General features: G+C 46.8%; 1 long non-coding RNA gene across 4 annotated transcripts in view; it reads left to right on the forward strand.

Annotated features, from left to right (window-relative positions):
• Positions 1-23,694, forward strand: part of LOC149873179 (uncharacterized) — a 97,457-nt gene that overhangs the window by 18,813 nt on the left and 54,950 nt on the right. Inside the window, exon 3 of one of the 4 annotated variants that reach the window (XR_016441452.1) lies at positions 19,469-21,107. The exons of the other annotated variants lie outside the window; for them this stretch is intronic. This is a non-coding gene — a long non-coding RNA (uncharacterized LOC149873179). Of the gene's footprint in view, positions 1-19,468; positions 21,108-23,694 lie in introns of those variants that run through there. 4 annotated transcript variants of the gene reach the window in all.

The raw sequence follows: 23,694 nt of genomic DNA on the forward strand, positions 1-23,694 counted from the left end.
ACCTTGGGTGTTCGGACAGTAAAGAAATTCTTCCTTATATCCAGCCTGAAACGGTCTCGCAGTAGTTTATGACTGTTCAACCTCGTCATCCCTTGGGGCGCTCTGGTGAACAAAAGTTCCCCTGGATCCTGGTGGTCACCTCTGATAAACTTATTGGTGGCCATCAGGTCACCCCTGATCCTGCACTTTTCCAGGCTAAAGAGTCCCATGGCTCTCAGCCTGTCGTCGTAAGGTCTGTTTTCCTGACCTCTGATCATGCACGTGGCTCTTCTCTGGATTCTCTCAAGCTTCTCCACATCCTTTTTGAATCGTGGAGCCCACACCTGGATGCAGTACTCCAGCTGCGGCTTCACCAGGGCTGAGTACAAGGGGAGAATGACGTCCCTGGATTTGCTTGAGAAGCATCTATGGATGCAAGCCAGCATTTTGGTCGCTTTACTAGCCGCAGCATCGCATTGCAGGATCATGTTCATCTTGTGGTCAATGATGACCCCCAAGTCTCTTTCTTTCATAGTGCTAGCCAGCGTAGCACTGCTGAGCCTATAAGGATGCTGCACGTTTTTCTTCCCAAGGTGGAGAACCTTGCATTTTTTGGTGTTAAACACCATCAGGTTCTCATCCGCCCATTTGCTGAGCCTGTCCAGGTCAGCCTGGATCACCCTGGATCATATCTTCTGGTGTGGATGCTTTGCCCCAAAGTTTGGTGTCATTGGTGAACTTGGCCAGTCCACTTCTGACTCCAATGTCCACATCATTAATGAAGATGTTGAACAATATGGGTCCAAGGACAGAGCCTTGAGGGACTCCACTGGTCACAGGACACCATGATGAGTGACTGCCATCAATTACAAGCCTCTGGGTCCAACCACGGAGCCAATTTCCCAGCCAGTGGATCGTGGTGGACCCAAGGCCACAATTGGCCAGTTTCACCAAGAGGTGATCATGGGATACCAGATCAAAAGCTTTTTTGAAGTCAAGATATATGACATCAATCTCATCTCCCTTGTCCAGGTGATAGGTCACCTGGTCGTAGAAGGAAATGAGATTGGTCAAACAAGACCTACCCACAACAAACCTGTGCTGGCTATCTCTTAGGATGTTGGTGTCCGCCAGTCCATTAAGGAAGGCCTCTTTAATAAACTTTTCTAAGATCTTCCCCAGGATAGAAGTCAGGCTAATGGGCCTGTAGTTAGCCGGATCCACTTTCCTCCCTTTCTTGAAGATCGGCACCACATTGGCCTTCTTCCAGTCTTCGACACCAGAGTGCCAGGAGTTTTTAAAGATCCGTGCCAGGGGCTGGGCTATGATGCTTGCCAGCTCCTTGAGTACCCTGGGGTGCATATTGGCAGGGCCGTCTGACTTGAAGGTATCCAGCTTCTCAAGGTGTTCCTTCACGAGGTCAGCATTTATGGAGGGCAGGGGATCTCCCTCACCCAGACCTCCCTGTCCCATAGCGGGAAATAGAATGTAATGTTAATATAAAACCATTTCACAAATCCTATGCTTACCCTTATTTCACACTGTATGCTCAGATACAATCAGTACATTTCAGGACTGTTAACACATACCATTTATTACTTTGCTCTATTGTATTATGCAAGGTGAATTGTTGATCTGCAACACTTTGGCAGAGGTTTAATTTTCTTACTTATACAGAGCTGCTGTATTTATTTAAATAGATAATGACCCTAAATATAAGATGACCACCCCTCAATGATTAGAATCTATATTTGAAAAATGTATGAATTTGTTATAGTTGTTCATACGCAGAATCTAATTATAGGAGGTATGTCTTGTCCCACTCCCATTGCTACAGCAGGGAAAATGAATGGGAAGGGTCGCCCAGAGAGTGATTCTGGGTGAACTGTTTGGGGCCCCATGTCATGATGTCTGTCAGGTATTTAAGGCTGGTGAAGAAAAAGGAATCATTGGAAGTGGGAAAGAAAGGCACAGCTCAGCTATTAGCAAGAAGGGGAAGTCAAGATATATGCAGTGTCATGGCTCACCATGACTTTGGAAAAGAGTTGCCAGTGAGGGGGACTGTGTTTAATGAGCACTACCATATATTTTATTCAGACAGGCTACATTTTTAGCACCAGAGGAAGATGTTGGAGCTCAATCTGATCTCTCCTAGTGCTGGCCTGGTATTTCAGTACCTCCAGGCTGGAGCCCATTCCCTCTCTGAGGAAACAACTGTTCATTTTTTTAAGGGTCACACTTGTACACACACACAAAGGTTCCCATCAGTATGCCCAATGTGGCCCATGCATTTTACAGTCATGCTCAGTGTTGGCTGCAATTAATCAACCTCATAGTTTGTTCCACATTCTCCAAAAGGCCCGACTAGCTCCTGGGTGAAAGGATCTAAAGTCAGAGACCTGATATGGACAGCAGTACAGGCAGAGGAAGAGTTAGCAGTGATGGAAGTCTTGGCATTATGATGTCTCCTAATTATTGCAGAACTGCTTCTTTCTGAATGTCTTAGAAAAAGCAAAACCTTCCTCCACTTCCCTTACACTACAGGAAACTCAGTCAGCTTACACTAAAATCCCACTGAAATGCAGACAGTGACTTCTCCCACAAACTTCCATACAGTCTCCTTGTTGGCTGGCCTGTTTCCTGGCTCCTTGTATAAATTCTTCCTTGTGCTATGTTATCATTGTTATTTTTTTAAAATTGAAGTTATGGTTATGCTTGATTGAAAAGGGAAGATTTGAAGTGGAGCCAGTTAGGCCTGATGGTTATACTGTGCAGAGGCTCTTTTTATAATGCCAATTAGCTAGAACTGTACAACTAAATGAAACAGAGGAAGGCTGTGAGGAGATCAGGGAATGGGAGACCTACCTTATGGGAGGACGCTGAAAGAGCTTGGTTTGTTTACTTTGACAGGATGAAGGCAGTGCAAGTGAGAAGGGGAGGTGATATAATTTACTGTATATTATTACATATAGTAGGTAAACACTAGGGAAAGAAAATACTACTTGAGCTAAAGGGCAATACTGGCACCATAGATGATGCTTAAGTGTTGACAGTGGGGGATGGGGGCAGACCTGGGTTCTGGGGGGCACAGCTGAGCTGTCCCTGGCTCTGGCAGCAGCTTTCAGCTGCATGGAGCTTAGGATAAGCACCAAGCACCAGGGGACAAGAGGGGAGGGGAGCTACTCCTGGTTCCAGGGGCATCTCCCAGCCACATGGATCTCAGGACTTGAGCTCTGCATGGCTGGAAGCTGCCTCCATAATTGTAACTGAAGTCAGGGTCAGCATCCCACCAAGCCCCAGGGCTTGGGGCTAAGCCAGGCATCAGTTGTGGCTCCCTGCTGCCTGGGATGTCGTGGAGCAATGTCCTCTCAGGTCAGCTTCTATAGGTGTGCTTGGGTGCATTAGTTTAAAGCACCTTTTTCTAGTACCTGTGTCTGTCCTTACTAGCAAATAGTGCTTTAAATTAATCTACTGTGCAGTACTTACTGTGTATGTGTAGCCGGTGATATTTTAGTATGCATTAGATTAATCTAATGTGCAGTAAAGCATATATGTAGATGCTCCCTGAAGGTGCTCTTTGGTGTAAAAGCTGCAGCAAAAACAATTGAGTAGCAACTTCTTAATTTGGCAGCCTGCTGTGAATTAAGCATCCTGATATGAACGATCCAAGATCTATGGTATTTTGAAGTGGAAAAGTGTCTAAAATTTGAAACTTGGGATAAACATAATGTGTACAGTTGCTGATAAGACACTGTTGATACTGCCATCAGTATGCAAGGCCAGAATATGGGAATTGTGTCTATTTGCATATTTTCTATTGACATATGTGAGTGAAGGAGTGACTTGTGTGGAAGTCTAAGGTGAAGGGACCCTGGAACAGGGTTACTTTCCTGGCCAGGTCTCCACCTCCAATCTTCCCCTGTCTCTAGAGAGTCTACCCACCCCACTTTCCTGCTACGCCTTGATGAAAATAAAGTTGAGCTGTTACTTGCACAGGAGAATACCTATTTGGTGACTAGGGCCTTAAGTGCATGCTCTGTATGTGCCCCATGTCTCACAGATGTTTCACTGTGTGTTACCTCTCCGACCTAAGTCCAGAGCGAACTGGGTATACAGTTGTAGCTCTACCATACTATCCTGGAGGGCCACTCTCATCACGGGGGTCCCATTCACTCTACCAGCTCTCACATGCTGCCCTCTTTCATGCTGCCCTCTCTCCTGAGACACATTCATACCACCCAGCCTCTCTGGCTTTGGGCTTGTCTCTCCATGCCTTGATCAGCTCCAGTACAGTCTGTCTGGCATCTCCTGCTGCCCTCACATTAATGTTTGCTGAGTGACTCTACAACTGTTAGCCTTCTTCACTCCTGCCTCTCACTGGGTCTCCATGCCCCCCCTGGGCCTTTTCCCTCTTTACTATGCTCTCTCGACTCCTCTACTCGCTCGCCCAACTGCAGAGCCTTTTTATCCATTGCTCTCTCTCTCAGGGTCTCTACTTGTGCCCCCAGGCTTTAACCTGCTGCCTGAGTGCAGCTCCAGGTCCCTCCTCCAGTCTTGACTCTGCCTTAGGGCTCCTAATGAACCTGAGCTCCCCTTGCTGTGCTAGAACATCACCAGAGACGTGGGGCTGGTGCCCCTTCCTGCCTTTCATTGGGGGGGTAACTGGCCTGGCATTTTCTGGGGGCTCCCATGCCACTAGGAGCCCCACCAGGCTACCCTTCCCTAGCAGAGTGCAGTTTCACATCTTTTCCAGGACAAGATGTGAACAACAGGACAACAGGAGCCTCCACCTCCCCCTAGCCCCTTCTCTTACCTCCAGTTCCCCAAGCAGGAGCTCAGTTGGCTGATGTTGCTGCCTCTCTTGCTAGCAGCCAGCTGCCCTCTTTATATAGCTGGCCTGCATTTGAAAATGGCCACTGCAATCAGCCACCTGGTGGCTGCCTGCTCCAGTCCTTAAAGTGGTAGGCACTAAAGGTGCACTGCCATAAGCCGCCAGCTCAGGAATCACAAGAGAAGGAAGAAAGGCTCCATATTGGAGCCTTCCTGTGGGGATGGTATTGCATCTCATCGTCCAACAATAAAGAAGTATGTGGCGGTAATGTACAAATAATCTTAGTGAATTTAGTTTGAGCCTACTAGCCAGTTGGTCCTAAAGAAATGAAATCCTTAAAGTACTTGCTAGGTATATCAGACACCTGCACAACACTGAAGGAACTGAGATTGCATCTAAAATAGTGAGTTGCCTCTGCAACCAAAAGAAGAGCAATGCTGCAGCAGTGATGAGGAGCAGTATCTCCCCAAAGAGCATCAATGATGAGGAGCAGCACCCCCTAGCAGCAGCAAGGAGTAGCAACAGCAATGGTGAAGCATTGCCCCAGTGGTGGTGAAGCAAAGGAAACTTTGGACTATGAGCTATACTAGCTCTTAGGTAGAGCTGAACTGCTACCCAGTGCATCCACAGGTGGTGAATAATGGACTGGACTACTGGGTGTGTCTACATGAGATTCTATGATGTATCAATGGCAGGCACGGACTGTGATCCTGCCATTACTATGCAGTAGCAACAAGCTACTGTGCAGTAGCTCATGTGCTAAAGCAAGTACTAAATGAGTGTGCAGTACAACTCTGCAGTCGAGTGCACATAAAGATGCGCCTTCTTCAAAGTAAGCAGGGGTAACTGACAAATAAGCAGTTGCAGATTTGACAAATAACTATCGAGTTATTAAGATCAATACATACATGTATATGCACAGCATACAAACTCTTCTGAAGATATACAAGGATAACTTTGATGCAAAATATTTAGCTATTGTAGAAAAAGGAACTGAAAATATTTTATATACTGAGTACTATGGGGAAGTATAACTTCATGAGAGAGATGCTGATATTTAGGGTAGAGATGCTAAAGTGAACTTTCATTTCCATATTATAATAACTTATTTCAGTGTGATTCTGTTTTTCTAGTTTCTGCTTATGAACACATCTTTTAATAAATCTTGATCTTTTCTTGATTTAACAGGACAAAATTTCCTATGGGGTTTTTTGTTCTTGTGAGTTTGGTACTGTGGCGTCTCTAGTGGGCGGTGTGAGTCCCTTACCACTCTCCTTGACCAGAGTGCCTCCCAACTCGCCTGCTATGACTTGTTACTAGGTGAAAGGAGGGGTTCAAGGGTGTTCCTCTTCTCGGGTGACCCAGTGATGGAGGTATTCACGTTCGTGCTGCCGTGTTCCTTGGGACTCTGCCTCCCCTACACCCTGTCCACTCGCCAACCGTTCAGATGTTCCACTGGTTGCTCCGCCAATCTCGATGAGACCCCTTTGTTTGGGGGGGTCTGGCATCTACTCCAGGCAACTGGCCTGTCACCTAAGTGTTATCGTTACTGGAGCCTCAGTCCCTGATCCCAAAGGATTGCGCTCCTTGGTTTCTCGGCGTCCTTCCTCCCCCTCCTTGGAAGAGGGATGCTCCCAATAAATTCTAAGGTTGCTGGGCTGGGGATAGTCCATCCCCAGCTTAATGCCTGACATGGCTACCCCCACCTTTGCAGCGGAGCAGTGTCTGTCAGGTTGCTACTGCCAGCATGTGGAGCTGCCGGTGCTGCCAGTCAGGCATGCTCCCTGGTGGCTCTCTCTCTCTCTCGTCTGCCCTTGCCAACTTCTGGTGAGGCTTTTAAACTTCCCGCAGTGGTGTCCTAAGCTGCCACAATTAACCCAACACTGCCTCACCTCGGGAGAAGCTGTTTAAAGAGCCGGCGTAATGCTGGCTCGCGTGGCTGCACCTCTGTTTCCGGGTGCTGTCCTAGAGGTAAGTCCTCTGGGGTGTGGGGGGTCTGTTTGTTTACTGTGGGGGCACTCAGGGTTACCCCCAGTCCCCTTGGTGCCTGTGGGGGCTTCTTGCTGCCACAGACCTCCCCCCTTAAGATGCCTTGTGGCGTTTTGACATTTTGTATGGCCTCCTGAATAGCCTGGTGTTCCCTTTCCTGTGCTTGGCATGCCTCCATGGCTGGCTCCTCCGAACTGATGTATCTAGAGAGAAAATCCACGATGAGGTTATCCTTGCCAGGGCGGTGTATTACTGTGAACTTGAAAGGTTGAAGAGTGAGTGCCCAGCAGGTAATGCGGGTATTTTTGCTTTGTTTTTTGGTTAACCACTGCAGTGGGGCGTGATCCATTACAACCAGAAACTTCCAGTCCATCAAATAATATTTAAAATGTTCTATCATCCAGTGTATGGCTAGGCACTCCCTCTCTATTGTGACATACCTTGTCTTGGCTTGGCTGAGGTTGCAACCAGGCACTCATCTTCTCCCCATCTTTGAAGTAGGATGGCCCCTAGGACGCTGCAGGATGTGTTGGTCTGCAAAACAAAAAGGGGCAGAGAAGTCAGGAGTATGTACCACCACATTGCGACACATAGCCTCCTTCAGATCCTTGAAGCTTCTTTTCATCTCGGATGTACACTTTAATGTCCCTGTTGCCCGTCCTCTGAGTGTGTCTGTGAGGGCGCGGTAAGCTCCACAAAGTGTGGTATGAATCTATAATAGTAGTTGATGAGCCCCAAGAAGGAATGGAGTTGCCGACGGTTGCATGGTTCTTGAAACTGTCATACTGCCTCCACTTTGTCCACCAGGGGTCAGATGGTTCCCTGACCTACACAAAACCCCAGATACTTGGTTTATTTACCCGCCAGTTTACATTTTTTTGGATTGGTGGTCATCCTGACTGCTTGAAGCTCTCCTAGGACTGCTCTCATGGCATCAAGGTGTTGGGGCCAATCTGAGGTGAAGATGATTATGTCATTTATGTATGCAGCCATGTATGCCACATGCGGTGCCAACAGGGCATCCATCAGCCTCTGAAAGGTGGCCGCAGCTCCATTCAGCCTGAAGGGCATCCGTACAAACTTGAACAGGTCCCAAGGTGTTTCAAAAGGAGTTTGGGCACAGTCTGCTTCAGGACGGCTGGATGATTCCTTGCTTCTGCATCTTTTCTATCTCTTGTCGTACTTACTGTTGCAGTTGCTGGGGTATAGGCTTCCATCGTTCCCTGACCGGTGCACTTGACAGTGTCCTGATCTGCATCCTGAAGGAGGCACCGGGTAATGTGGGGCCCCTGCAAAGTATGCTGGGCAATCTGGTGGTTGCGCCAGAGGAGAAAGCGGAACTCTTTAACCAATTCTTCACTTCCATTTTCTTGTGCAAGGGACCAGGACTTTCCCGCTGTGATGCCAGACAGACTTGAGGAGAACGTCTCCAGACCTCAGGTTGGGGAGAACCGGGTTAGAGAGCTTCTGGAGGGGCTGGACGTGTTCAAGTCAGCGGGTCCATATGCTCTCCACCCCAGGGTGTTGAGGGAGCTAGCTGGGGTTATTACAAGACTCTTGGCATGGCTTTACGAGTGCTCATGGTGCTCGGGCCAGGTGCCAGATGACTGGAAGATAGCTAACGTGGTCCCCATCTTCAAAAAAGGGAAGAGAGAGGACCCGGGCAACTATAGGCCTATCAGTCTTACCTCAATCCTTGGGAAACTCTTTGAGAAGATCCTCAAGGAGCACATCTGTGATGGGCCGGCTTCAGGGATGATGCTGAAGGGCAACCAGCACGGTTTCATTAGGGACAGGTCATGTCAGACCAACCTGATTGCCTTTTATGATCAGGTCACAAAGGCAATGGATGCAGGTGTCGCCGTGGACGTAGTCTTTCTAGACTTCAGCAAGGCCTTTGACACCATCTCCCACCCCATCCTCATTAAAAAACTAAGTGACTGTGGCATTGATGCCTACACAGTCAGATGGATTGCAGATTGGCTTAAGGGTCATATTCAACCTGGGGGGAAGTGGGCAGCTGAGTCCCCCAGGGCTCAGTCCTTGGGCCTGCGCTGTTCAATTTCTTCATCAGCGATTTGGATGACGGGGTGAAATGCAGCGTGTTTAACTTCGCTGATGACACCAAAATTTGGGGTGAGGTGAGCACACTACTAGGGAGGGAAAGATTGCAGCAAGATCTGGATAGGTTACAGGGGTGGGCTAACATAAACGGGATGCGTTTCAATACTGACAAGTGCAGGGTGCTGCACTTAGGCAGTAGAAACCAGCAGCACACTTGTAGAATGGGAAACTCCCTTCTTGAGAGCACAGAGGCAGAAAGGGATCTTGGAGTCATTATTGACTCCAAGATGAACACGGGCCGACAATGCGAGGTGACGGTTGGCAGGGTTAACTGGATCCACAGGTGATCCTCCCCCTCTATGAGATGCTGGTCAGGCCACAGCTGCAGTACTGCGTCCAGTTCTGTGCGCCCCATTTCAGGAGGGATGTGGACAACATTGAAAGGGTTCAGAGGAGGTCCACCCTCATGATCCGAGGACAACAGGGAAGACCCTACAATGAAAGACTGTGGGACCTAAACCTGTTCAGCCTTCACAAGAGAAGGTTGAGGGGGGACCTGGTGACTATCTATAAACTCACTAGGGGGGATCAGAAGGGTTTAGGGGAGACACTGTTTCCCCTAGCGCCCCCTGGCATGACAACGAACAATGGACACAAATTATTAGAGAGTAGATTTAGATTAGACATCCGCAAGAACTACTTCACAGTTAGGGCGGCTAGGAGCTGGAACCAAGTTCCGGGAAGTGGTGCTGGCTCCTACCCTGGGGATCTTTAAGAAGAGGCTTTATGACTATCTGGCTGGACTCATTTGAGTCCAGTCTTTTCTCCCGCCGAGGCGAGGGGTTGGACTTGAAGATCTACAAGGTCCCTTCCTATTTCTATGATTCTATGATTCTGTGATATTGTGCTCGATTCCCTGTGCTCATCCCGGGGTTTCTTGGAACATGTCCCGGAAGGTTTCTATCATCCCCTCCAGTTCCTGCTGTTGAATGGCATTCAAATCTTCCCCTGGCTGCCCTTGCCCCTTCAATATGGATCCCCTAACTCTGGGCAGGGGAGTCCCAGCTCCTTCCCTGCCTCTTTGTTTTTCACCAGCCAGCCTTGTGGAGCCCTCCATTCTTTGAGGTTGACATAAATTTGGCACTCGCGGCGGTGTCCGGTCTTGAGCACCTCATAATCTACCGGACCGACCTGGAGGGTCACCTTAAATGGGCCTTACCATATCGCAAGATGCTTACTCACTGAAGCTGGAAGTGAGACTAATACCATATCCCCTGGCTGGAATGTTCTGGGCTTCATTCTTCAATTATACTGGGTCTCCTGGTGTTCTTGTGTGACTTGAAGATTCTGGCAAGCGATCTACTAGGCCTTGTTGCTGTGATCTTGTAGCTCCTGTCAGTACTTTTTGGCTACTATTCCTGATCCCACTGGCTTTTCCCATTCTTCTCGGATGATCTGTAACAGACCTTGAGGACCGTGGCTGCGTACTAGCTGAAAGGGTGAGAACTGTGTCGACTCTTGGGGTGCATCTCGTAGGGCAAACAATAGTGGGGTCAATATGGTATCCCATCTACGGGAGTCCTCCTGTGCATACTGCCTGAGCATCCTTTTGATGGCTCCATTTAGCCTCTCTACTAAGCTGTTAGTCTGGGGGTGATAAACCGATGTTTTCAGGTGGGTGATGCCCAGGGTGCTACAAAGAGCTTTCATTATGCCCAACATAAAATTGGTCCCCTGGTTGGTGAGTATTTCTTATGGGATTCCCACATGGGCGATCCACTTTAGGAGTTCTTCCGCCAAACAAGTAGCCGTAATAGACCTAAGTGAAACTGCATCTGGGAACTGTGTGATGTAACCCACTAGGACTAACACATATTTGTACCCTACATGAGATTTTGGGAGGGGATCCACAATATCGAGCGCTGCGCGGGAGAATGGTGTCTCAGTTATGGGCATGGGTTGCAAAGGTGCCCTTTGAGGTCTCCATTCCTGGGCTCTCTGGCACTGTGGACAGGCCACACCCCATCTCTCTACATCTTCTTACAGACGGGGCCAAAAGAAATCCCGGACTAGTCTCGCCTGGGTTTTGGTACACCCTAAATGACTGCTTAGTGGGAAGTCATGCACCAATCTCCAAATTTGTCAGTGAAGTGAAGACAGAACCACTAGTTGCTGCCTTTCTGCCATCCCCTCCTGACCCCTGTGGACCCAGTATAGTAGTCCCCCTATTACCTCAAAATCAGGATGGCTCCTGGATGTCCCCTCTCCTGGGTCCTCTGTCACTAGCCATTGCAGCTCTGAGTCTTCCTGTTGGGCCTGACAGAACTGTGTGGCGCTTGCCACCTGCTCCATGTCAGTGCTATCCTGGACAGATTCACACTGTGGGGAGGCGGTTTCTCTGACCCAACCCTCCCCTCTTCTTAATCGCATTCTCTCCTTCTTGGTTGCTCTCACATATTCAGGTACTGTGTAAAATGGCCTCCGTTCTTGGCCCAAGATCATCTCACAGGCCAATGTTGGGGCCAGGCTGACCCATAGCTCGCCTCAGAACTCCATTACCTTCAAGGGGAGGTAACAGCTCTGCAAGTGCATCTTGCCACCTAAGATTCAGGTCATCACGAACTGTCCAGCTTCCCTCACCCCTGTTTTAGGGGCCAAGTCAGCATGGAGCAGGGACTGTGGGCATCCCATGTCTAGGGTTGCTCATACCTCTTGATCCCCGATCCAGGCCGTCACGACAGGGTGATCCCAGCCTCTCTCTTGTGAGGTAGAACCAAAACTGCAATCCATGGGCTCACTTCTGTCAGCTTCTTTGCCCTCTCTTGTGGCAGGGTGGGTATTGCCAATCTGCGACCCAGTTCGCTAAAGCCCAGTCCGCATTCTCTCACTATATGACTGGCTCAACCACAGCACTAGCAAACTACACCCCTTGACATCCTCTTCTGCAGACCTATCCTCTTTTCTTTTTCTGTAGTTGTGCTCCTGATCGGGGGATGGAGGCCTCGCCCCCAACCACGCTCGTTGTCTGAGTTGGCAAAAGCCTCTATGAGGCTTCTTCACTTGTTCAGGGTTGGTGCCTTCTTACCCACACCTGGGTGTCCTCCTCCAGGTTCCAGAGGAATTATTCCAACAGGACCTGGTCAATGACACCATCCCAATCGAACTGGCCCGCAGGAAGCCATTTATTGAGTGCATCTTGCAGGTACTGTAGCAAACTGCGAGGCCTCCTGACTTCTTTGGATTTTTGGGCTTGGAAGACCTGCCTGTGGCTCTCCAGGGAAATCATGAGCTGGTACAGGATCACAGCCTTCACTGTAGTTTTGGGCATCCTCCTTCAACAGGGCCCAGTAGGCTGCTTGGGCTTGGTCTACCACCAGGGCACCCAACTGGTGGGCCCACTGAGTGTGATCTAGCCCGGTCTGAAGGGCTGTTCTCTCGAGTGCCTCTATATAGGCCTTGGGGTCATCATCCTGCATCATTTGCAGCATCTTAAACAGGGTGGCATTACGCTGCATCCACTCCTGCTGGTGGGCCCTCTGCAGTTGCTGTATCTCAAGCACCTGCCGTATTGCTTGGATGGCTTGTGTTAGGGGCTCTGCATGAGCTACAGCCGGCACCTGCATGTCTGCTTCAACCTGGGTTGGGATCACTGATCCGCTAATGTAAAAAATTCTGTTCATAGATGCATAAATTCATTGATGATCTGTTCCTGGCCAATGCACCACTGTGGTGTCTCTAGTGGGCACTGTGAATACTGTACCACCCCCCTTGCCTGGAGTGCCCCTCAACTTGCCTGCCATGAATTGTTACTGGATGAAAGGAGGGGTTCAGTGGTGTTCCTCTTCTCAGATGACCTGGTGATGGAGGTACTCACGTTCATGCCATGGTGTTCCTCGGGGCTCTGCCTCCCCTACACCCCGTCTACTTGCCGGATGTTCTGCTGGTTGTTCCACCAATCAGAACTTGTTTTAGGAGACAAAACAGAGAGTGGGAGTACACGCAACCCCTGCTTAAGCTGTTTCATTTAGCACTATTTCGTTATAATGCTCATTTTACATTCATACCTGATGCCACTTAGTGAGTTTTGTTATAATGCTCTGGGACGTAGTACCAGAGTGTTGGGTGGGCAGGTATGGAGGGGGGGGACTAAGTGGTGGTCAGAAAAGTGGAGAAATGGCAGTGGCACGTGGGGAGGTGAGTGGCAGCAAGTGGGCGGGTGGGAATGTGCATGGGGCCCATGCCGGTGCCATGGGGCCAGGACTGGTGGGGGCCAGCTGGCAGGAGATCTATGAAGCCAGGCTGGGCTGTGCCAGCAGGGAGAAGGGGGATCTGGCCTGGAGTGACCACAGTGGTGGCTGTGACTGCACCCTTGCCTGCCACCCAGCTTGGAAGGGACCAACAGCACTACCTCCGCGGCCTGGGCCCAGGCGGACAGCAACTGCATGGTGCCGGTTGTGCTGGCCCTGAGCTACCAGGTGCTCAAATCACTGTTGCTGGGCACCCTGGCAACAAATTATATTTATTTACATTAATTCCTGTGGGGAAATGGATTTTGCTTAACACTGTTCTGCTTAACGCTCAGTTTTTCAGGAACCAATTAAAAGTGCTAAGCAGGGGATGCCTGTATTGTTATCTGGAAGAGAGAGAGAGGTGGAGTTTCAATGATAGTATTCATTTATGCCAACAAAGGGTATGGCAACATGAACAAGTTATTGTAAGGTAAGCTAGGGTAACTAAAGGGCTTCTCTGTAGGCTCCAACCAGAATTTGGTCTGCTGAACCCCTATGGGCTGTAGCCCAGCTGATGCTTTGCAAGTAGGTGAATTGTGGAGTTTTACCTGCAGAAGAAGGAAAGGTTGGAGGCTTGAAACCTATCAAATGCATGGGGTGCATTTTCTTCCCGCAAGGAAAGAAAGAGGGGCAACTGGCCTCATAGCTATGACAACTATTTTACTAAGATTTTACTGTGCCCACTATTATTGCCTAAGGACTAATATTGTTGACTCACTGCCCATGCCTGGATTTATTTATTGATTAATTCTAGTTGTATGCTTACAATAAGGGGAACAGAATGCTTATAAAATAGGAAAATGACAAAACTACTTAAGTCTGAACTGGAATATCAACATAAAACAGAAACCCCTTAAACAATATCTCAGCCTAGCTTTGTTTGCTAAATACCTGCCGAAATAGAAAGGTCTTACAGCACTTCTGAAATTTGTCCCAGCTCGGACACTGGCAGGCCTTCACGAAGGGGAAAGGGAGTTCCAAAGCAAAGGAATGACTTCTGAGAACAACCTCCCATGCATTTTCACCAAGGATTGATGTTACTTGCAGGAAGTTGCTCTCATTTGGCCTTAGGAATTGGAGATGGATAAGAGAGAAGATGGTCCTTTAGCTGTGTGAAGCCCAAACCATTTAGGGATTTATAGGTCAAAACCAGCACCTTAAATTGTGTCCAAAAACCTATTGGGAGCCAGTGCAGACTCTGGAGTACTAGAGTTATGTGTGTGGATACCTTTAAGAGTGTTATATAGAAGTTGTTACGTTTGCCTGGGGATTGCAGGAGGGATCAGCAGAACTGTAGACAAGGCACTTCTCTCTAAATAAAAAAGCATTATCATTCTATAAGGTTAACTCCTTGGTCTTTTGAGGACAACACATGATACCAGGACTGGGGTGTGAACAAAGACAAAAAAAATTGAACATCTCAGAATGCCAGAAGAGTTAAAGCTGTCTAGCAATACAGCAGAAAACTGGAAGAAATTTAAGCAGAGCTTCACCATATATATGACAGCCAGTAGAGCTACAGAGAAAGAAGATTCACTCAAGGTAGCTACTTTTTAAAATATAGCAGGCCCAGAAGCTCTGTCTCTTTATAATAGCGTGCAAATGTCAGAAGCTTAACAGAAAAGCTATGGCACAGTAATAAAAAAGTTTGAGGAATATTGTGTACCCAAACAAAATGAAACCTTTGAATGGTATAATTTCCACATGAGATAGCAGAAAGAATGTGAGACAGTAGAGGAGTTTGTCAAAGACCTCAGACTGCTGAGCCAGACATGCAGCTTTGGAGACCTAAAAGAGTCCATGATCAGAGACCAAATAGTATTAGGGATAAAGGATATAAGCCTCAGGAAAAGACTGCTAGAGGATCCTGAGCTTAATTTGGAAAAGGTAGTTAGAATTTGCCAAGCAGCTGAGATAGCAAATACCAGGCTTCAGAAGCTGGAGGAAAAAAACAGAACAAGCTGAACTAGACAGGATTATAAGACTGCAAAAATCTAAGGCAACACAAACAGTACAGAAAGGAGGATATCACTATGAAGCAGGTAAGTGGAGCCCAAAGACAATTGCTTGAAGAAATAATGGTCAGCTGTATATGCTGTGGGAGTTACTACAAACCCATGCACTGCCCTGCATTTGACAAGTGCTGCAACAAATGAAAAAAATTCAATCACTTTGCAAGAGTTTGCCAAAAGCAGGATGCAACACACAAGAAACAGCAGATGCATGCTTTGTGCAATGAGGAAAATGAAGAATTCCTCATTGGCACAATGCAAAAAGAAGTTCATTCTTCTGAGGACTGGACAACCCTCCTGGATACCAATGGACTAATAGTAACTTTTAAATTAGATACAGGGCTACATGTCAATGTAATACCAGAATGCATTATTCAAAAAAATGAAAACTAAATCTGTGTACTATGAGAATACGAAAGTGAGACTTAGAACATATAATGGGAACTTGATTGCAATCAAGATGTTTGTGCACTGCATGTTAGACACAAGTTAATATAGTAAAAATTCAATTTGTAACAGTCCCAGGAAAAGTAGTGCCAATTATTGTGTTGTAAATATGTGAAACCCTAGGTTTGATTAAGAGAATTGATGCCACTGAGTTACTAGAAAGCAAGAACATAGAAAAAGTGTTTCATGATGAGTTTCAAGGCATGCTCTAGACCAACGTTTTTGGCAAGTGTGCCTACACCCCATCCCCTTTCCTTGCCCAAGCTACTGCTTTGCTTTCTGCTTCCTGGTCTGTATTCCCTTCTCAATCTTATGCTCTGTGTTTTGCTTCCTTCCCCATGTTCCCTATTCCATTTGGTGCTCTGCTTTGTTTCCTGCCCTATCTGGCACTGTGCTGCTTGTCCTCTCCCTCATCTGTCACAGGCCATGCACAGAGGTTGCCTAGGCCACTTGTGGCAGGCTGACAGCTCCTGTTCTAGACACTGAAAATGATTTATCCACCAAGCACTATTGAGCGCACAGAGGAAAAGTAACTTGCGTCTCAATTCCCTCCCCCCCCTTTACTATAAATTTAGGTTTTGTTTATGATTGCAGTAGGTAGGAAAAATAATCAATGGAACAGTATAAGGATTAGTTTAATTGCTACATACTTTGCTTTGCAGTTCATATTTTGGCAAAACCCCTGATAAAAACTGATGGATATTTTCCTGGGTCAGGAGTGCAGATTTGCTATGCTAACATATTTTAATAAGTTATTTTAAATTACCTTGTCTCTTATTGTAAATCACCTCAAGCTTTCCTGGATAATGGTGACCTCTCTAATAAATAGCTTTCTAAGCTAAAAAATTTCAGGATCAGGAACTTATGTAAGGTAAAGGAAGGTTACCTGTTGTCTTAAGCCAGATCCAGACTGTGGGGCTCTTTGTGAGCTACGGATGGACATGATAGTGAAGGTTGTTCCTTGCTACTGTCATGTGTCCCTAATAGGGCTCTGTACTAGAGATTTCAGTGGTGGGCCCCCACCCCTCCTTGTTCTGCCCCCAAATTCTGGCTGTGCTGGGAGCCAGGTGGGCCAGACAGGCATTATGGGTCATATGTTTGATGTCTCTGGTACAAGGTGTGAAAGGACATATATTGTTTTTTATAGTATTAATGAGTGCAGTGACCAAATTCAAAACTGAGATGGCAAAAACAATCTGTATATAACAGCAGTCTAACCTTTGAGGTGCCTAATTTCAGAGTACTCCACATCTGGGGTACTGTGAGCCACCCGTATGATCAGAGTCTTACATGGCAAGCTGTACGAGGAAAGGCTGAGGGATCTGGGACTATTCAGCCGGAAGAAAAGAAAGCTGAGAGGGGACCTGGTAGCAGCTTACCGCTACACTAAGGGAGTACATCAAGGGTTCAGTGAGCAATTGTTCATCAGGGCACGTGAGGGGAAAACTAGGAGTAATGGCCATGAACTCCTGGAAGACCGAATCAGACTCAACATTAGGAAAAACTTCTTCACAGTCAGGGTGTCCAGACTGTGGCATAAGTTTCCTCCAGAAGTGGTGCAATCACCTACCCTGGAAAACTTCAAGAGGAGACTAGACAGTCTTCTTGCTGGGGTCACCTGATGCCCAGTTGGTGCAGGGGACTAGATTTGATGATCTTCCAAGGTCCCTTCCACTTGTACTAAGAAAGAAACTGAAAAAGAAGTTAGATTAGTTAACATGGACATCATTGAAAAAGTAGATCAACCAACTGCTTGGGTTTCTTCACTTTTCATAATAGAAAAAAATGGATCCTTGAGATTGTGTTTGGATGCTAAGCAAATGAACAGATACATTAAAAGGGAGCATTTTCCCATTCTGACCAGGGGCGATGTTTTTGGCAATGTGGCAGAAGCTAAATATTTCTCCACTTTGGATGCCTCTTCTGGGTTTTGGCAAGTTCCCCTAGAAAAGAATAACATTAGATTATGTACCTTCAGTACCCCCTTCAGAAGGAATTGCTTTCATAGACTTCCTTTTGGACTGTATTCCGCATCTGAAGTATTTCACAGAAAGGTACAATAAATTTTTGAAGGTCTTGATGGAACTATGGTTATATTGAAGTTGTATTAGTTTGGGAAAATACTATGGAAGAACATGACCTAAGGCTAAGGAAGGCACTAGAAAAAGCTTGTAGAGCAGATCTGAAACTGAACAAACAAGAATGCAAATTCAGGGTCAAGGATATAATGTATCTGGGAGAAAAACTCTCTGAGAAATTGGTGCAAGTCAATTCTGCAAGTGTTAAAGCCATTACAAATGTGCCACCTCCTACAGATAAGGAAGGAGTGAAAAGATTACTGGGAATGTTCATTTTTTAGGGAAATATCTACCTAACTTAACAGAGGAAGAGACCTACAAAAGAATGCTCAGTGGATATGGGAACATGAATTTAAAAACTTGGGAGGTAAAAAAGAATGAAAGCTCCAGTACTAAAATACTCTGACCCTAAAAGATCCATTAAATTGTCAACAGATGCTTCTAAAGAAGATGTTGGAGCAGTCTTGCTTAAGAAAACATGGGGATAGCTGGAGACCAGTGGCATATGCATCTGGGGCATATGCACAAATTGAGAAGGAAAGTTTAGCTCTCGTATATGGCTGTGAGAAATTTCATGTATTCATCTATGGGAAGCCTGTGATAGCTGAAACTGATCATAAACCTTTGGTAACTATGGCAAAGAAGGGGTTATCAGACATGACATCCATACAGGGACTTTTTTTTCAACTGCAAATGTACAATGTAGACCAGGGGTGGGCAAAATGTGGCCAGTGGGCCGGATGCGGCCCACCAGGCCATTCTATCCAGCCTGTGAGGCCCCTACAGAATTTAGAAAATTAATATAAAATTATAATATATCTGCCCCAGCTGCCTGTCATACAGCCCTTGATGGTTTGCCAAAATTCTGTAAGTGGCCCTCCACCCAAAATAGTTGCCCACCCCTGATCTAGATGTACAGCACACACCAGGAAAACATCTACTTATTGCAGATGTGTTGTCCAGAGCATATGACACAATGGAAAATGACAGAATTCCAGACTCAGACATCGTATATGTTCATCTAATTAAGAGTGATTCCTGTCACAGATAAAATGTGGGTACTAATTACAGAAGCTATTGCTCAGGATGCCATATTGCAAAAAGTGATAACAGCTATTTGTGCTAGTTAGCCTGGAAAACATATACCTAGCTCCTACTCTCAATTCAAGGATGAGCGGTCACTACTGCATGGCATTTTGTTCAAAGGCCCATAACTTGTTGTTCCAGCAGTGTTAAAAAGGGCATGTTAAACAATAAACTAGGGGCATCTAGGCATTGAAAAATGCAAAAGGAGAGCAAGGGGTGCGCTATATTGGCCCACCCTAAATAATAACATAGAAGATGCTGTAAAGTACAGAGCAGCACAAAGAAAAGAGCCCATGAAGGTCACAGAGGAGCCTGTAGCTCTGTGGTATCAAGTGGGCATTGACTTATTCAGACTTGCAGGGAAAAAATATGTATCGGTGCTGGATTATTATTCTCACTGTCCTGAAATTGCATTTCTCAAAAGTACAGCAGCAAACCATGTCATAACTCACATCAAATTGATTTTTGCTAGACATAGGATTTTACAAATTGTGAGAACAGACAACGGACTTCAGTTCAACTGTCTTGAGTTTAAAGAGTTTGCAAACAAATATGGATTCCATCATAATACTTCAAGTCTTAAATACCCACAATCCAATAGTCTGGTGGAAAATGGAGTACAAATAGTGAAGAAATTGTTAAAAAAGCTACGGATTCACACACTGATGTTTACCTGTCACTTTTAAATTACAGGACAACATTCATGAAACATGGATTGTCCATAGGAGAAATGCTGTTTAAAAGGAAACTCAAAATAAGGCTGCCAGATCTTGTAGATGATGCTTATCGGAATGAAAAGCAAAACATGAAAGCATTAAAAAAGTCAACAAACTCCAACAAAAATGGTACTATGGCAGGGGTTCCAGGGAATTACCACAACAGTGCAACAAAGATATGGTGCTTATTTCAGATGGACAAATGTGGAAACAAAAAGCTCTGCTTTCCCATCAAGTAGCTCCCAGATCCTATACAGTAATCACACTGGAAGGACAGGTGTTAAGGAGGAACAGACAACACAGCTTGTAAAGGGGAGAAAAGAAGCAGCATCAGAAGTTTCACCAAAGGAACACAGATAACATCAAAACAACAAGAAATGACAGAGGAGATTGAAAATGACACAGAAATAGATACATCTCAACAAGGAAACCAAACAAGAACTAAACTAATAAGGATTGAGAATGCAGAGAAACTGAAAAGATCACTTAGAACTAAAAAGTCAACACAAAGACTAATAGAGACCTGTTAAAATGTGCTTTATCAATGGGTTGAACTAACTGCCAATGATATTAAGAGCGGATGGGTCAATCCTAGCTCTGTTTCCCTCTAGACTTTCCTGCCACGACTTGGATGGAAAGAAAAAAGGAGAAGGGTTCAGTGGTAATATCAAAGCCAGGAATCACCAGTGCGACCCAGGTAGTCAGTTCTCACAATGTAGCCTTTATTGAAACAGCAGGAGGCTGCACTGCAACAATAGCCTCTCTAATTACCTCATTAGCGAGGGAAGCCTGGGCAGCCAATAAGAGAACTTGGCGCTGGATGCCCCATAGGTATTTAATAATCAACGTGTTTTTGGCCATTATTGCCTCGCTTGTGGAGCGTGTTCTCTGCATCTCTCAAGCTTCATGCCAGGAGCTGCCCCGGCTGCTCTCTCGCCATCTGGATTGCTGCTTTGACATCATGGGGTCTCAGTGGGGCCAGGGCTTAGTTTAGCTCCTGCCACCCCGTGTCCCATCCCGGGGACTTTCTTCCTCTCCCGGGGTTCCCTGCAGCCACTTCCTAGAGCCCCGCGGTCCTTCCCTGCACTGACCAGAGCTACTGCAGTTCCTGGGGCAGTAGTTTGCTTTGGAGCTGACCTGGAGTGTCGTCCGGAGTCCCGCTGTCCTGACACCCTTCTGGATCTCAGGTCAGGCTGCTCATCTTCCTTCTTCTGAGGTCCCGGCGGTCCTCATACTTCCTCCAATGTCCAAAGGCCAAATGTGTTTGCCCTGCCACTGGTTTTATACTAGCCATGGCTAGCTAATCACCCTGCTTTCCCCTGGTGTGTAACTCCCTTCACCTGGCAGGGTGCATTCTTGGGTCATCCATACCTGAAACTATCTCAGTAAGAGGGTTCCTGCTTGAGCCTCTGTTACACACTTCCCCCCTCAGTTCAGCACTGTCTCGGGGGAGAAAAAAGAAAGAACACCCCCAAACAATTATAATAAAAGAAAAGGAGAGGAAAAAAGGCTCCTCTGAAGCTGGCATCTTCATTTGGCATCAGCCTGGTGCTCCGTGGTGTTATCTCATCTTTCTTCTGTGCGAGAGAGGAAATTGACATTCCTGTTCTTCCTTCCTGCTCAGTATGTTACTGTAAAATAAAAGGGTTGTAAGGCCAGGGACCACCTCATCACCAGGCATTATCCAGCTTAACTGTTCACAGCCAGCGCACAGGGGCATGATCTGTGATCAGTACAAATTCTCGCCCTATAACGTAATAATGAAAGAGTTCTACTCCCCCATCAGATGGCTAAGCATTCCCGTTCAGTCATCAAGTAGCAGGTTTCCTGTCCTCTGGCAGTCGGGGCACTCTATGCCAAATTTCTCCACCATCTTATTGAGGCCAGGCCAGAAGACTCGCCACTTCATGTGTGCTTAGGTTTTGTCCCAGCCCAGATGTCTCCCCATGGGGAGCACGTGCACTACCCACAACAGGGCCTCCCAGTACCTCCAGAGAATCAGGATCTGGTGCCTCTTCTCCCCATCTTCTTGCTCCTCCACCCAATAGAGGATGCCCCCTCTTACCTCAGACTGAGGACTCTGTCTTGCCTTCCAGGGGTCCACCACTCCCTCTTCATTCTTGGCCAGTTGGGACCACCAGATGTTCTGGAACAGGGGCTCTTGTCTTTGCTCATCCCAGAAGTATCTGTCTCCACTGATTTGTTTAATATTTAGGCTTTCTTCCTTTTCCTCCTCCAGAGTCCTGAAGCAAGCTGCCCCTGGGTCCTTCCTCCAGCCACCACCTCTCTTGGTTAAGACCCAGGTGACCACCTCCTCCAGGTGAGGCCAATCCACTCCTGAGAGTATGTGGCAGGGGAGGGTCTCTATTAGGCCCACGGCAATATCTTTTGTACGTCCCAGCACTGTGACCTGGATGCACCAATGCTCATAAGTGTATGAGGCCCCGTGGGTGCAGACCATGCTCACTGGGCTCTTGGGGCTCCCCAGATGGGACGGGAAGAGGTCTGCATGTTACACAAATCATCAGTTGCTTAAATCACAAGCGAGACTTTATAAAGGGGGATAAAGCAAAATGCTGTGTTTTTTGATTACATGGATTAGACATAGAGGTCCTGGCACACCATTCATACAAACACAGTGATTACCATGCACATCATCATGCACAAACATACACACACACACACACACACACACACAAAACAACCATTCCTTATATACAAACAGACAACAGATATGGTTACCAGTAAGAGTTGCTCAATGTTAGCACAGGGTGGCCAACACCATGCTCATTGAGTAGCTGAGATGATGATGATGATGGTGGTGGAAGACAGCAGTTGGAATGGGATGAAAAACAGACATGTCTGTGCTCTGGAAAGGAAGACAGAAAGTTCCCCTGCTTGGCATCATTTGGGTTTCCCTTTTAGAGGGTTTGCCAGTCTTTGTTCAGCATTTTGGAGTTTTTCCATTCATAGTCTGTGTTTTAACAGTTGTTTTGCATCCATCTGCTTCTTATCTCAATTCGAGGTCATACTGGTCATAAAAATGGGTCTCAGCCTTGAAGTGTTCTTGTTGCCCACATGGCAGCATTCCTTCCTCTGTTATCTTCTGTGTGCCCCTGGGCTTCAGAAGGATTCTTCAGCTGTTTGTTAGTTACTGGCTGGTAATTTACACATCTGGTGCCTTGTTGCTTACAAAAACAGTTACATCCTTCCTCCTTGTTCTCATGCAAAAACTCCCATTCACTTTTCACTCATCCCTTCACCCAAACCTCTCTCATGCCCAGGGCATACAAAGTTCATTCACTTGTGTCAAGCCAGGAGCACTACAAAATGGGGTCAAGCAGCTACTTTCTAGAAGACAGAGATCAAATCATTAAATTCATATTGAAATATTCTAAACTAAATTCAACTTAATTATTTAAAGTTCCAACCACATGCACAGATCATTGATTGCAAGCAGCTGTTGTCAACAATGGTGGGGATAGTGGTGTCCCGCACCCTAACCTCAACCACAGGCTTGTCTTGGCATCCACACTCCTTATGTCGACCAAAGCTGCAATCTGTCTTCTTGTCGTGGTAATTATCTATAGGCATCTCGACTTGGGACCTCCGTGAGCAGAATCAGGATACGTGCCATTTCTCCCCACATCTGAAGCACACTATCTCCTTGGAATCTCAAGTCCAGGGAGAGGCTCCATACACTCTCACCCCATTGGCCCTGGTTGGATCCCATCTGTTGGGGTCCTGTCACTGGGTCCCCCCAGAAGGTTAGCCCTTCTGGCTAACTGCAGAGCTTCTTCCACTGTCTTGGGTTGATGATGTGAAACCAATGCTGTGAGCTACTGCTACGGTCTGTCAGAAATTGCTATTATAAGATCCAGTACTTGGAGGCAGTTAGGTCTAGGGATGCCATTGTCATGGGGGACCTAAACTACCCAGACATCTGCTGGAAGGACGAGTCAGCCAGGTCTTACCATTCGCATAGGTTCCTAGCTGAAATACAGGACCTCCACTTTATCCAGGAGGTGCACAGCCCCACTAGGGGAGATGCCTTGCTGGACCTGGTCTTGGCCACTGGGGATGACCTGGTGAGGGGAATGCAGGTCCTTAACTACCTGGGTTACAGTGATCATCGCCTGCTGGAATTCACCATCCAGCACAGGGTGTTGAGGGCTTATACCAAGACTAAAGCCCCTGACTTCA

Source organism: Crocodylus siamensis, chromosome 1 (genome assembly GCF_052110815.1).
Source record: "Crocodylus siamensis isolate JL-2025a chromosome 1, ASM5211081v1, whole genome shotgun sequence".
Classification (NCBI taxonomy): domain Eukaryota; kingdom Metazoa; phylum Chordata; order Crocodylia; family Crocodylidae; genus Crocodylus; species Crocodylus siamensis.